Genomic DNA, 16360 nt, shown 5'->3' with positions numbered 1-16360 from the left:
GGGTGTATCCTGCTGTAGTCAACATCACAACTTGGGTCTGATCCACGTTCTCTAAGCACATGTCTCAAGAGGGTCTGATATTGTGCTAAGGGTTCTTGAGAAGCAACAGATACCTAGAGTCTGAGTGAACCAATTGCCCCTTTTTATTTTACCTCCTGCCACTGTTCTTAATGAAGACCTATTGGAAGCTGGATTCCCATTGATGAAGGCAAGGGTATACTATTTCCCTCTTTTACTTATAAATGGAAACTCGACAAGGCATAGCCTCAGGAAGACTGGGTTGGATTATTTATATACGTGAGAGCAGCCAATGGGAGAACTGAGCATTTGCCCTCTGAGAATTCTGTGCTCCTCCTCTTGTGCGTTCCCGATTTCCTTTGCACACCATTGGCCATTGGATCTTTAGCTGTATAGACCCCAATCTCCAGAATATGCTCCCTAAACCTCTCCCCTCTCTCCTTCTTTAAGACACTCCTTAAAACATACTTCTTTGACCGAGCTTTTGGTCATCTGTCCTAATATTTCCTATGTGACATGGTGTTAACACTCTGTCAGATATTGCTCCTTAGAAGTACCTTGGAGCTTTCACGATGTTGAAGGTGCTATACAAGTTGTTGTTGCCATTCCCTGTACTCTTCCAACCATTTGGATACAAGATACTTGAACTTTATATTGGGAAATAGAGAAGCTGCAGCAAGAAAGTGTCACTTGACTCAATGAGGCTCATTCTCTGAGTTTGCGCAGCCAGTAGGGTGCATTGCTTGTGAGCCGTAGATATTAGGCAATTGTGGCCAGCACATCTGTGATTTCCCAACGTGGGTGACTGGCAGGCAACAACCCTCACCAGCAGCTTAAATTTGGAAAATTGGCTCTAATATCTGTGCAGCCATTTGCATTCTTCCCTATACTTCCAAAGTACACTGATCTCTTTGCAGGCAACTGTTTTTAAGTGTACTGTTGATAGGAGCAGATCCTTGTAAATCTATTTGACACCTGTATGTACACTATGCAATCAACACGGTTAGATAAATTATAAAACATCTCAGTTCTAGAGATATTATACAACTGATCCAAGCACAATTCTTACCAAAGCAAATATTTCCATCAAAAAACTTCCCATTAACTTCCATTATATACAATTCATTGATCCCAAAACTCAAATCCAAAATCAACACGTAAATAGACATAAAATGTTACTAGGGTATGAATTTTTCAACTGCTCAGCACATTTTGTACAGTGAGTTCACTCCATTGCCAAATTTCTCCTTCACACTGTTACATATTTTAAAGCTTGTCAGCTTTTTGGGCCAACAGCTACAAATGGTATCAGTGGCAGCAGAAACTTTTGTGATGTAGTTTTCATAGGGTCACCTTCATCTTTGTTTCCTGGTCTCTTCTAAAGGAACAAGTCCTTGCCATGGTGCAGTGCCATAGTGGCCAGCTTTGTGTCTTGATCAAGTAGCCATTTCTTTACGAGCCAAGACAATGAGTTTTGGCAGGTTTTTCGGTTGCAGATACTATCACAGCCGGACATGGTCGTGCTCTCACCCAACATCCAAATATGGGTTTCCAAGCAGGGAGTCTGCAGATAACAAATCAAGACTAGGAACCCTGGCTGCTTCTGCTCATCATACCTCAAAAAAAGCTTCAGCTAATTTAGTTAAAACCCAGGAATTGAACTGCGACCATTGAGCATTGAATGATTCAGTTCTATGTTGGCTTTACCAATTGAGCTACGCAGGACAAAATATCTTTCATGTTATTTTTAAATTTCATCATTTTTGCTGATGTAAGTTTCATCTGTGCAGAAGCTATCTGCATCCTTTGTCGCTGAAGAGAAGGAAACAGGTTGGCAGAATTCATTTCCATGGCCCTTTAAAAATCATTTTAGTTCGAAATACAGGATTTTGTTCAAATTGAGTTTGGTTGTAAATGAATGAAATTTAAAACTAATGGGCTGTAGTGCACTTACAGATTGGTGTTTTTATTTACAACATACTGAAGTCTAAATCCAAAATATCTTGCAACTGGGCTACACGTATTGCGTGGTATTCAACTGCATGCTTATGTATATATAAAACTGGCCTGTTAATGACATATTAAGAAGCTAAAAGATTTTCACAGCTGGGAAAGTAAGTCAAAGTTCATATTTTCACTATCTTTAATTAACCTTAAGATAGCTTTTAAAAATTTCTTTATAGCCAAATAATCAGTGTCACTATCATGCTGTTCTTCTGCCAGGCACAGTTCTTTACCTTACATGACTCAGAGGCAAAGAGTGCTACCACAAAGCCAAGGCTGACAAACGGCTTGGTGATACACTGCACAGTGACTTACTCCACTCGGTCATCAGGGAAACTGTGGTGGTAAAATCATGCTAACAGGCTTCACACAGGAAGGAAACATGTGGCTCCCTTGGACACAACAGGCTTTTTAAAAAATCATTGTCATTTGTTAAAAGGTTTGGCTATTTCTCCAAAATTTGAAGAAGGAATTTGACATTTTTTAAAAATTAAGATTTTGTTGAGCCTGCACTTCATGTGTTTTGAATTATATTCGATAAAGAATTACTACCCCCCCACCCCACTCCCCAAGGAGTCATACTGAAGCTATTTTCCCAAGCAACCCCTCTCTGAGTGATATCAAGAGCCAGCGGACACATTGCAGGTCTGCACCACAGCCTCCGGTTCTGGCATAACAGGATACAATGAAATGAGGTTATGTATCTCTAAATAGTGCTGCCAAATTGCAAGCTTTTATGGACTTTTCATTTCAGTTAGAACATCTGTGTCAGCATGAAAAGTCCACAAGGTGCAGATATTGTTTTTCCCATATTTTAGTCAGGAGGTAGGTCTTACAAGATGAGTTCCAATGCAATGAGGGCCGTTTTAAATGCTTTGGAACAGTGCAATCTGTGTAATTAGACAAACCTTGGCATCGATTTCAGTGTTTTTACAACAGTCTCCTAATACACATGCAAATGAGATTCTTTCTGTTACTGTTAATAGGGGATTGTTGATAGTCCTAATGCTTCTTTTACAGTAGGAATTACTGAATAAGAATATTAACCATTAATATAAGACAAAATACGACAGATGCTGGAAATTTGTAATAAAAACAGAAAACGTTGATAATATTCAGCAGGTCAGTCAGCATCTGCGGAGAGGGGAACCGTTAACCCTGTTCAAGTCGATGATCTTTCATCAGAACTGGAAGAAAATTAAACGCAAGTACAGAAGGAGGGAAAGGTTGGCGGGGGTGTGAAGAACAAAAAGAAAGGTGATGGGGTGAAAAGCAGGGGATATTAAATAACAAAAGGGATGATCGTAAAAGACAAAAGAAAATTAACAAATGCTTTTGTACAATTTGGCTTTACAGTGCTAAGTACAAATCTTAAAAATCCTCCTATTATAAGTAACCAGTAGTAGCGAAAGTAGGGGAACAGGCAGTCAATGTTGATGCCAGGCTGACTGGCCAAAGCTCATGCAATTACCTCATACCAGAACTGGAGTTTTGCTTGCACTTATTAGCATGGTCCATGTTGTAGAAATTTGAAATTTAAAATTATACTGGACTTGCAGATAAGCAATGGGAGAATTCAGCCAGTCAGCTTGATGGTTAATTGTTTTTCAATGCCACAGTCACCAAGCTAGTGGGCAAGTTTACCAACAACAGGGACAAAATTTCATGTGTATTACAGATTGCACGGAAAGTTTAGTATATTTATATTTTCAAGCCATCTTTTTCTCTCGTCAGCTACAGCGATAGGAAATGTTGGGTCAGACTTCTTATTCTGCTGTCAAGGTCAACCTCTTGACAGGTGATCACTTTTACAAGACTAGTCCTATTAGCTTTTCCTCACTGCAAAGATGCAGCATTCCATTGCTGTCAAGAACTCTAATTAAGCCCACCCAAGGACAACGGAACCTGGAAAGCTAACATAATCAAGTCTGAATAATAGTCACAACTGGGTATTGAGCTTGGGTCCATTGAACACACAAGTCCAGTATTACTACTGAAGCCAACCAACAACGAGCAAATGAAGGTCACTTTGGTTTAACAGGTTTAACAGAAGTTCATCGGATGTATATAAAAATACCCAACTACCTTAATTTAGTTCTTCAGAATCTAATGGCTTATAATTGATCAACACTCTGAATCAAGATTGTCTATGAGGTAACCACCATCTGGAAATATTCAGGAAAGTCATAGTGTCATATCAGATGTGGACCTGCCAGACATGATTCCAGACACTAAAAATGGTCACCCTGCCTTGCCACCAATAATGCAAACTTTAAGGACTTCAACAAACATCAGAACATTAGTTTTGTATCTCCAGCATTGCTAAGCTTTCCAACTGTGCCCAAATATATGCAGCTTAACTCTTTGACACAGCTGACCTCCAACATGCAATGGTATAAAAGCCAATTACCCTGCATTTTCTATTTAAAACACCAACACATCTTTACACAGATTACAGCCCTTGCAATACAGCTTTTATAACCGACTCTTTAGAATCTCCACCTCTCTCTTCTTTTTAAATCCTCGCTTAAACACAACTCTGAGCAAGTTGTTGTCAGCACTCCTAATCGCTTATTATCTTGTTCACTAACCATTTCTCTTATGCCTCTGTGAAGCACCTTGGGATACTTTTCTGTGTTAAAGACATTATACAAATAGTGGTCATTGTTGCTGGGTCTGGCCCTGGTGCTAGAATGCTAACCTATTAAAGGCTGAAAGCGCTGGCTTTCAATCCCAGAATTAGTTGGCAGTCACCTTATCTCTTAATTATATAGTGAGTTTTGGTGTGCGAAATAGGTTGGTTTTTTTTTTGCAGGGGGAGGGCAAAGAAAAGGATGCCATTAAATCCAACTCTTTGGATCAATCAAGCAGTAACACTGATCATTTCCGTTAGTTTGATCACCTCACAGTTGCCAGGGATCTTGTGCCTTGCGGCCAAGGAAGATGAAGGCGGCTAGAGGAAAGAAAGTTAATTTATATTTATTACAGACCGTGGATCACTATTAACTATCCAAGTCACTCCAAATAAAAATGTGAATTATAGCTTCTAACCTTGTCAGGTTTTTCTGCTATGCTTGTGGCCAAGAAAAGTATTTGAGCTTAAGAGTTTTTACAGATAGCGTCAAAAGGCAGCATTCCTGAAGAGTTTCTGTGCCATTCAACCCTCCGCAGGGGGACCACCCATTTACGTTGCAGGAAGTGCCAAAAGTAGCATCATATTTTGCCCCGATATGGTCCTATCACAAATAGGTAAAAGCCTGATTCCAGATGCTAAAAATGGTCACCCTATCTTGTCACCAAACATTATAGGCTTTATGAACTCCAAAGAAGAATCATAATGAACTCAAAACATTAAATCTTGCTTCTCTCTTCACAGATGCTGCCAGGCACTTTGTTTTTATACCATGGACTTCAAATGACTTATAAACATTAGCTTCATGAACATAACTCTGGTTTGTTTGGTTCAGAATGTTCTGCGAAATACAAATACACCACAATTGACTTATGATAAACACTTCAATTTAAACCCCCATACTAATACAACAAAACACTTCCATTCACTTCCGTTACACAAAGCATTTTTAACATTACAGTTGCCCGCTATTCATTATGTTTCACAGAGATTCCTTACTCAGCTGAGTGCAAATTATATATTCTTGTTTCTCCCAGAGGCTGCCCTTTGACATGTAGTCTACTCACCAAAAATCAATTCAGACTTCACCCATACCATATGGAACACAGCTGAAAACAATGCTTATGTCTAGGATGTTTAAGCACTGAGCTTAATGAATTGATGTCATAGGAGGCAGAAAGAGAAAGAACACTTGGGTTTGTTTTATGATAACATATAGTTTTTATTTCAAAGTACTTTTGAATTTTTTTTCATCATGTGGGCTTCTTTCTCAATGTTTCTTGCTTCCTTAGATACTTGGTATGTGCCTTTGCTTCATCATACTTGGATTTCTACATCATACTGTTTCATATGGCTCAAAAGCACACATTGGTATCAAGCTTAGGGCAGCAATATGGCACAGTGCTATGGTTCAATCTATTACAATGTCGTTTTCAAACTGACAAAGCATCTCAGATACTTTTGAAGCAGTTTCTTTGTATAGTATTGGGGCTTTCCTTTTATTGTTCCAGATAACTTACTGAATGCACTCCCATACTTAACATTTCAGTGTTGCACGTAGTCACTGGCAGATAACCAGGTTTCGATAGCTTTGTGTGTAAGTGCCAGTTAGGACAAGTTCAGCAGCAAATACCCTTCATGGCTGTGTCTTCCTCTGCCATTTGTTGTAACCACAAGGCAACATCTTTAAATTGGCACTGGATCATACATCCACTTTACCATCCCATTCAAGGTGTACAAAGCAGCTGAATTCAACACCTTCCCCATGTTTTCTCAGCTCTTAAATGCTGACTTACTTGTGGGTTTAGCTTGATGAGTGCTGGTTTCTTGGCCAAGTAGTGATTTTTCATGGCATGTTAAAAAAAATGCTAATTGTAGGCATTATCATGGCCAAATTTGACCTTGTCCTCAGTAATCTGCACACATAGACATTTTTGAACAGGAACCATACAATGGGGATCATGGGCAGAATCCTCTGGTCCCGTCAGCAGTGGAAAGCTTGGCGGGTCGGGGTCGCTGGGAGAGGGGGGGGGGGGGGAACTTAACTTGGTGTGAGGCAAAATAATCAGTTTCCCAACTGCAGGATGAACTTCAGGGATTCGGTTCTCCAGGTTTTAAGGGCAGATTAAGCTTCCCGATGAACAATATCAGGAAGCCCTTTTACATGCATTAGCATGTCATGCATGCTCATCAGAAGGGCCACCTCGGTGGAATTAAGTTCCCCCTCCAAGTTAAGATCCCCACCAGCAAGAAATAATAACGTTCACATTTACGACTATGTACAAGTGGAATGCACCTGGCGAGCTTGACTTCTTCCACGAGTTTCAAGAGAGTAGACACTGCTTTGGCCTTCTTGTGGGCTGCTCACAAAGGACAGCCTCTTGATTCACATTGGGTGCCAGTAGGACAAGCTACATGAAGGTTGGACAGGGCAGGCAGGCGAAGAGTGGGAAGTGTGGGTAAGGTGGAACAAAGGCTGCACATGGGAGAGAGATGGACCTCGAGGGTGGGGTTGGCGCAGTCAACAAGGGGGTCCTGGGGGTTGAACTGAAGGCAGCGGAGGGAACAGTCACAATGAGTGGGGGACAGTGGGATGTGGTAGGATGGCAGGTCCAGGGTGATAGTCAGGTAGGTGAAGGTTTCGTGGGGGGGCTTCACAGAAACGGTAACTCGGATATTGGGAGGGGTCAGGGTGGGCATGGTAACAGGTGTAGGCTCAGAGGGGAGGGAAGGCATGTGGAGGTTGATGGTAATAGGGTCCAGAGTAACGGGGAAGGTTCAAGGGTGACAAGGCAGAGAGGAATGGTATATTGAGTAGTTCAAGGGTGATGGGAAGAAGTTGGTGGGTGATAGGGGGAGGGTAGAAGGTTGTGGAGAGTGTCTCAAATGTTATGCTCACCATCTTGATTGTCTCACCTATACAACGCACTCACTATAAAACTATGATACTTCAAGGAAGGAGGGTCTTTTCAGGTGGGTGGAGTTCAAGGTCAGCACATGTGGCTAACTAAAGGGACACTCTAATAATTATGAAGCAAACGGATGACAACCATGTTCAGTTGCTTTCTCCACTCTACGGTGAAACCTACAGGTTTGTTCCTGACTCATGGGTCTCATAACATTTAGATCCCAGCAAGGTCTGGAACTGCTGTTCATTCTGTGCCATTTGCCATTTGCTGCTGTCAGAGGTAGGGATGAAGGCAGGGAGTGAGGTGGATGCCTCCAAGGGATACAGCTAGTGTACGGCAGCAAACTCCAGACCTTCATCCTCCTGGATGAATGGTCATGGTTGACAAGGGCTCTTTGCCTTGGAAACATAGAAAGCCTTACCAATGGCCTCTATATAGAATCATGAGGATAGCGGAGGCAAGTTGAATCGTGTCAGAGGGAGGGTTCTTGCATATGGCTCTCATCACCCCAGCCAAAGAGCAATGTCTCCATGCACAGTCATATATGAACAGGAGGAACACCCATCTCTGGTCCTTCAGGATGTCCTTCACCTGAAAGGGGTGGGATGGGGATGCCATGTCTAGAAAGAAGCCAGGCACAGGGCTCAGCACTGCCTTGGTGGCTCTGAGATGGAGGCAAACCTGTAAAGAATATGCTCACTACATTGATTACTTCAATTTGTTCACAGATCCACTGAGGCCTGGATGATACAGGCTCCAGGCAACCTTGCCGTTCTACTGGTTCTCATCCAGATGAGGAGGAGGAGGGCCTGTCGCAGGTTAGCAGAGGGCCAGGAGGAGTAATGCTCTGGGCAGGAAGAGGGAGCAGGGCCTCATGGAGGTCAGGATGCTGGTGAACAGGGTCCAATGCAATGGTGCGCATTGGCCCAACCATAGGTATATCGCAGGTGGTGCAGCTGTCTACAGATGAGTGAAAGGCAATACTGGAGATGCCTTAGAATGTCCCGGAATTTTTTTAATTCATTCATGGGATGTGGGCATTGCTGGCATTATTGCCCATCCCTAATTTCCCTTGAGAACTGAGCAGTTTGAGAGGCCATTTCGGAAGGCATTTAAGAGTCAACCACATTGCTGTGGGCCTGGAGTCACATATAGGCCAGACCAGGCAAGGACGGCAAATTTCCTTCCCTAGAGGACAATAGTGAACCAAATGGGTTTTATGACAATAGATAATGGTTTCATGGTCAGCATTAGACTTTTCATTCCAGATTTGTTGGCATTACCCTGGGTATTTGGATTACTCGTCCAGTGTCAATATACTATGCCACCGCATCCCCCAATTTGGTTGCACACATCTGCCAGCTTCTCCATGACAACCTGCACCCACAAGGACTTGGAGGCAATCCAATGCCAGTGGCTCCTTCCAGGGTTCCACTGGGAAACTCTGAGGCATCTCCCAGTCAGTGACACACAAGTGCATCTGGGAAGTTACATGCTCTCTTCAGGAGAATGCACCAGTTTCTCCAATTCCACCTGGATGCCGAAAGCCAGGCTGCAGGAGCATTGAGTTTTGCAGGAATCTCAGGTTTCCCGCAAGCACAAGGGGCTTTTGGCTGCACACATGTGGCCTTGAGAGCTCCCTGGCAACAGCCAGTCACATCCATCAATAGAAAAGATTTCCCCTCTTTGAACATGCAGCTGGTATGTGATCACAGAAGGCAAATCCTGCATGTTTTTGCTCAGTTCCCAGGGTGCTCTCACAACTCCTATATTCTGACCCAATCCCAGGTGCCACAGGTTTTTGAAGGAACTCGGCGATTGCAGGGCTTGCTTCTTGGGAAAAGGCATGTTCCAAGAACTGGCTGAAGACACCAGTTCGCTGACTGCAGGGTGCTGCTGAGGGAAGGTACAATGCCGCATATGCCTCCACCAGTCCGCGATTGAGCAGATGATAGGCCTCCTAAAGATGAGTTTCAGGTGTTTGGACTGCTCTCTGGACCATCATTGTTTGCTGTGCCCTGCAAAACCTTGCACTACAAAGGGGGGAATGCCTTGGCTGAGGGACACTGGAGGACCAAGACGTCTCCTCCGACGAAGAGGATGGTGATGAGGATGGAGCTAACAAGGGCCAGGATGTAGCCGAGCCATGATGTCATTTAACATCTGTTGCGGGGAAACTAATAGAATCTATACTTGGCATGTATACCTTGACTATAGAAGACTGAGGGGTGATCTGGTCCAGCTGTTTAAAATGATAAACGGTTCTGATAAAATAGGGACTATTCCTTTTAGTGGGGTCCTCAAGAAGAAAGCAACATAATCTTAAAATCAGGGCGAGGTCATTCAGAAGCAAAGTCAGAAAGCACTTTATCACACAAAGGGAGATCAAATCTGGAACTCTCTCCCCCAAAAAGCATTAGATGCTGGGGGCAAGCAGAAATTTCAAGACTGAGATAGATAAGGCTCTTTTGTTAGAGGAGAGATATGGAGTAAAGATGGGTACTGTGAATGGAGTCAAGGTGTCGATCAGCCATGGCATAATTGGATGGCTCATGGGGTGATTGGTTCACCTGTTTTGAATGTTCCTCTGTTTCCACGCTAGAGGCTTTAACACATAAAGGCTGATGTCTCACTGTACTACTTAGGTAGTGTTGCTCTGTCAAAGATGCTATCTTTTAGATTAAATTTTTTACCAAGGCATTTTATCTCCATGGAGCTTTGCAGTTGCAAGGTAAAATTTACAAGATAGGCAGAAAGTGTTGGAAGGCCATTGAACCAGGGGCCATTATAGCACAGCTCAATGACCACAAATGCAGATATCCCGGAGAACAGTCACGAGGGCAAAACGTTGTTTACTTTTTCTCTTCCGACTCAGAGATGATAAATTCAGTTACAGCATCCAATTACTATCCTGGTTAAAGTCAACCTTCAAGTCTGTTACGATTTAGTACTAGCTACTATACTGTAAGCATAATTGCTGAAACTGTTAAAAACAAGGATTTGTCACTAAGGACAATGTTGCAATTAAACAAAAAAACTACTAAAACCATAATACAATGTAAGGTATTGTAGGAACACAATGTATGATACTGTAGGAACACAATGATTAGCTATGACCTCAAGGACAGATTGAAGAAAAACACTTATGGTAGCAAATGACATTTTCCTTAATTGGCAATAACTGAAGCTACCATTAAAGGTATAAAAAAGAGGACTGACTTTGGAAATAGCTAAAGTCTACGAGAAGCATTTAAAGAAGAGGTTGTATGCTCGTGTTGTTCTATATTTTCATATGTGTGCATGCTGTTTTGAAATCTGAGCCCCTCAATTTTTGGGTCTGAACTGAATTAGAGAAACTGATGCTAACTGACCTGAATTTACAGACTGATCAAATTCTTAAATTATGAATACTAGTTCTCTGTGGCTGACCACCACAAACAACTAGCAATCTAATTATATAAACAGTATCTGGTTTGAGACTTGGGAATGTTATGTAACAACTGGAGTCTGATTTATACCAGGGAATCAATAAGTTAAGCTTTATCAGGCTACATAAGTAGTGAATTGTTAGGTATGAATAAGGTGTCTGGAGTTCTTATGTTTAGTATCGGAGAATTTGAGTACAGTTGGTGTCTAAGAAACCGAGTTAAACGCAAGGCATTAATGAAGTTCGCCTTAAGGGGAAATTCTTGGGAGATTCGAGGTAGTCCTCTTTTGTCTGATTCGTTTTGGTCTATTTTTCATAAATTAGAACAGATAGTTCAACTTGGATGAACTGGATTAAGTTTTGTAATGTACTTTTAGAGTCCTGTCATCGCGATCAAAAAAGACCCGTGTCCAGGGAAGACCTGGAGGATCTGCCATCTAAGACAACAGGGATATTTTCAGATTGTTCTGTATTGACTGAACCCACGTCAAATTTACCTGCTTACAGCAGAGTTAACAAAATAAGGGGGTTTGAACACCTCTCGACTACAAAAGGAACAAGAAAGATTTAACAAAAACTGGAGATTAATATGAAACAAACAAAGGTATGGCCTTGTGTAGAGATGGAACATAAGTAAGAAACACTTTTTATTTTCTTTTAAATGTGATGAGCTAAAATTCTGTCTTTCTCAATAGGATTGGGTTTCACAGAAAAATGAAAATTAACTGCTTCTGCATGTTTTAACACACTTGCATTTTCTAAGGATGCAAGCTCTTCATAATTATAAAGTGTGCCTGTGGTATTGTCGATCAAGGTAGAAATAATAAAGGTTGGGGAAAACTTTTCTGCTGTCAAAGATAATGTTTGAACACAAGAAATCAAAGTGGAGCAGACAAGACCCACTTCAGGTTGGAATTTATTTTGATAGAATTCATGTGCATTTGGTTAGGAAAATTATGCATTAATTGTATGATAATAATTGCGCAAGTTTTATTTTAAGTTAAATTGTTGCAGCAAGTTTTATAAACCCAAAGGATATTTTACACAATCATTAACTGTACAAGAGTTAAATAAAGTACAAAGGGAGTTTTGGAGCTCAGTTACAGGATAATGTTTTGTTTTAAATCAAGTCACATTATTTTAAAGCACTGCTTCTTTAAATTTGCATACTGGAAATTTGAAGCTTTTGCGGGGCTGACTTCAACCATCCATCTTCCCCAAAGTTTTCAAAGTTTGCACAGTCAAGAAATAATTTACCCCTAATTTCTATTCTCTTAATTGTTAAGAATTGAGATGCGCTTGAATATTTACTGATCAGTATTTTGCTAAATTGCAAAGCTGAATGTAAAGAAATTACGCTGTCACAGGAGATTTTCTTTAAGTGTTAGTACTTAATTTGAATGGAGATTTACTAACTACACTCCCTGTGGTGGCAGAAGGAAATCAGAACATTGTCAAATGCATATTATGCTGATTAACCCATTCAAGGGCTCTCTAGAAGAGCCACAAAAGATTTACTGTCCTTCACTGCAGGCTTTAATAGTTTTTCTGACTGAGTTCAGGAAAAGAAAGTGTGAATAAATCCCGAAGAAACATAAATCACCTAGGAATAACACCAAAAGAAATGCATAATGATATCAATGCACAATCCACTGAAAGTCAGGTAAGAAACCCAATAGTTTAATAGCTTCATCTTGGAGATGGTTGTGCCCATGCTTACATTGAACAATGAGAAGCATGTATTTTATAACCGGGAAACAACCTTAAACACTGGGACCATGCACGGGGGGATAATCATAGATATCCAGACACTCGCTGATCTTTTGATAAGATTGCTTGAAAGCACAGGAATGACTAGTTTTTGAGATCACGTGTTATATGGTCTTGGTGTTTGCAGATGTGATATGTTGTACATGAGGCAACTAGTATGCAGAATGCATAATGAAGATGCACTAAGGGACAGGTCTCAGACTTGCTCATGTTGACATACTGATAACTCAATACATAAAAAGGATAATGTGGCTCAAGAGACAGAACAGACTGAGTTTCATGCTTTTAGAGCAGGATAAATATGCCATCCCTTTGCAATGTTTGTGTTGGCTGTAGTCAATGACAATTGAACGTAACCTCCACTTTTGCACCATACTTGGTATGGGGACAATCAAATTGTCTTGTATAAGATATATTGATGTCCGTGATCTAAGAGAGTACTGGAATATGCTGTGGTCTAAAATGATCTTTGTTTGTATAATATGCCTTTGTGAAGGCCACCTGTTTGCAGAATTTGAGAGGAAGCAAATTTTGGCTAGAACAAGCATTGAACACATGGTGCCATTTTTTAAACAATGAAACATTACTTGATGTTCTGCATGCTTTTGATCTCATCTGATTTAGATTATAAAATAGCCAAAGACTGTGGATCCAAATATTATTTCACAAACTCAAAAATAATCATATCGCCTCCAACAGTTATTTGGACATAGTCACAGGAGGTGGTAATGAGGACGGATGTCTTAAAGAAAGTTTGAGGCCTCAAGGGCCAACTCTCAGGTTTCCCAAGCCCTATGACTGTGCATGCTGCAGCAACACTAGTGAACAGGAAGAGAATGTTTCATCTGAACGGAAAATTGGTAACAAAGAGCCAAAGAAGATTACCATTAGACTAATGAAGGGGAAAGTTAGAAGAAATTTTTTGCAGAGGATTATTAAAATATGTAGTGTTTTGGCACAAAAGCTCTTCAGCTAGAGGCTATAACATCGCTTAAAATGGAATTGGATAAATATTTGAAAAGGAACAATACGAAGGGATATTAGAAAAAGGTAGGAAAATTGGATTAGCATAAAAGATCAATTTGAAGAACTAACAATGGCAAGTGTATGATGGGTCAAAAGACCTCCTTCATGCCATAAGTTCTATGATTCTCTAATACTTACTTCTGCATTTAGTGGTATTTTAAGACTTACTCTCAAGAAGAGGAAGAGAGAGTTTGGATGTGTAAGGTAAATGTGCCAAACTACTGGAAAGGTAAACAGGCATTACAAAGAACTAAAATAGCTGGAAATGTGAGAAAGTAGTCATTTCCATGGAGTCAGAAGTCAAAGTGAGTTTTTTTGAACTTGCACTCCATAGGAGTCTGGAAGATGCCTGCCCCATGCCTTTGTCAAAGCTTCAATTAATGTAGTCACAATGATGCGTATGAGTTGATTCACCTTGCAAATAAGCATCTGGTTTCTATTTGGTATTCTTCCTGGTGTTCTGGCTGAGGATTCCGCACATGTAGGTGATAGCAGGTGTGCATCTTACTATTGCTGTGCACTTTGGCAACAGTAGATGCACAACACCTATGAACTAAGAATTCTCAAAAAGGTTGTAAGCCACCTTGCTGGAATTTTTTTTATTCATTCATGGGATGTGGCGTCGCTGGCTAGGCCAGCATTGATTCCCCATCCCTAATTGCCCTTGAGAAGGTGGTGGTGAGCTGCCTTCTTGAACGGCTGAAGTCCATGTGGTGTAGATATATCCACACTGCTGTTAGGGAGGGAGTTGCAGGATTTTGACCCAGTGGCGGTGAAGGAACAGCGATATATTTTCAAGTCAGGATGGTGAGTGGCTTGGAGGAGAACTTCCAGGTGGTGGTGTTCCCATGTGTCTGCTGCCCTTGTCCTTCTGGATGGTAGTGGTCGTGGGGTGTGGAAGGTGCTGTCTAAGGAGGCTTGGTGAGTTCCTGCAGTGCCTCTTGGTAGATGGCACACACTGCTGCCGTTGTTCATCAGTGGTGGAGGGAGTGAATGTTTGTGGATGGGGTGCCATTGAAGCAAGCTGCCTTGTCCTGAAAGCTTCTTGAGTGTTACTGGAGCTGCACTCATCCAGGCAAGTGGAGAGTATTCCATCACACTCCTGACCTGTGTCTTGTAGATGGTGAACAGGCTTTGGGGAGTCAGGTGGTGAGCTACTCTCACTGCTTAGAGTCACTGTACACATTCTTCACATTGAAACTCAGACAAAGGCAAGGTACTCATAAGTACCTGGCACCCGAGGAACTGCACCTGATGAAGGTCAATGCCTTGAGGACAAACCGAAGAGGGAAAATAATTTTGATCTATAACAAGGTGATCAGACAGTAGGAAATTGCCACTTTATAACTGGACAATAGCACAGGGTAATGCAAACAACTTCGCCTGTTTACTAATAACTTAAAACAAACTAAGATTTATCACATGGGGCTAATTAAGTACAATTGATCATTTAACAGTTGAGAAAATGTTACTTATATCAAATGTTTGGAATGTTTTAAATCAAGGAAATGGACCAGGAGTACAGTGTAGATTCAGTGAGAACAGGGATAATGGATGAGCATCAGAATTTTGGAGAAGCACAAGCTTATGGAGAGGGGACGATGAGAGGTCAGTGAGGAGAGCACTGGAATTGTTGAGTCTGGGGATAACAAAAGAATGGATGAGAGTTTAGACAGCAGATGGGCTGAGGTAGGGGCAGATGACAGGCGATGTTACAGAATTGTCAATAGGCAAGCATTCTTTGTGATCGGAGAGGATATGGGGTTGGAAGCTCAGCTACGAGTCAAATAAAATGCAGCAGTTGCAAACAGTCCAATTCAGACTGAGATAGTGACCAGGGGACAGAATCAGTGGCTAGGAAATAAAGTTTGTGGTGGGTGGGAAGACAACAACTTCAAGTTTGCCAATGTCAGATGTTGGACAAGCAGTCTGACAACCCAGAGGCAGCAGAGGTGTTATGAGTGGTGGGGAGGTAATGCTGGGTAACAGTGTACACGTGGAACCCGATATATTTTCAGATTAAGCTACCGATGGGCAGAGTGTAGATGAGAAATAGGAAGGAGGTCAACGATAGGAGCTTGAGGTCCCTGGATAGTGGTCAGGGGTGGAAACACTGACTATTTTCCTCTCTCAAATGCAGGGGAAAATTAAGTACCCTACATCCAACCCAGCTGAGGCCAACACAAGTTAATTAATTCAGCATCAGTGATTGAAGCTAGGATCTTCGTTAACCATTGAAGGAACTCAAACCTGCCAAATATAGCTAATCAACTGCAACGCAATAAATGAAAAAATAAACCCATTATATTCTTAACACTGGCACTTTGGCATAAATTACACTATAAAGCAATTAAGAACATAAAGTTTACAGTTAACACTTGAATGTATGAAAATGTACAAGTTGAACAGTTTGACATATCAAAACACTTTTGATTGTTAAAAGCATAAACTTGTTCCACAGACAAAAGACTCTAACATGACTTTTACTAAAAAGCATTTTGGCAGAGTTGTCAGAGAACTGCGCCAGAGGAGAAACACAGATAAATTAGACTACACAGTCATGTCCAGTTACTT

The 16360-nt window shown here is 41.3% G+C and overlaps 1 protein-coding gene across 16 annotated transcripts in view; it reads right to left on the bottom strand.

Moving 5' to 3' along the window:
* Positions 1–16360, bottom strand: part of raraa (retinoic acid receptor, alpha a) — a 534959-nt gene that overhangs the window by 60814 nt on the left and 457785 nt on the right. The window lies entirely within an intron of this gene.

This window comes from Cetorhinus maximus, chromosome 25 (genome assembly GCF_964194155.1).
Source record: "Cetorhinus maximus chromosome 25, sCetMax3.hap1.1, whole genome shotgun sequence".
Lineage (NCBI taxonomy): Eukaryota > Metazoa > Chordata > Chondrichthyes > Lamniformes > Cetorhinidae > Cetorhinus > Cetorhinus maximus.
The sequence above is the reverse complement of the archived record's forward strand: the minus strand, read 5'-3'. Positions and strand labels throughout refer to the sequence as shown.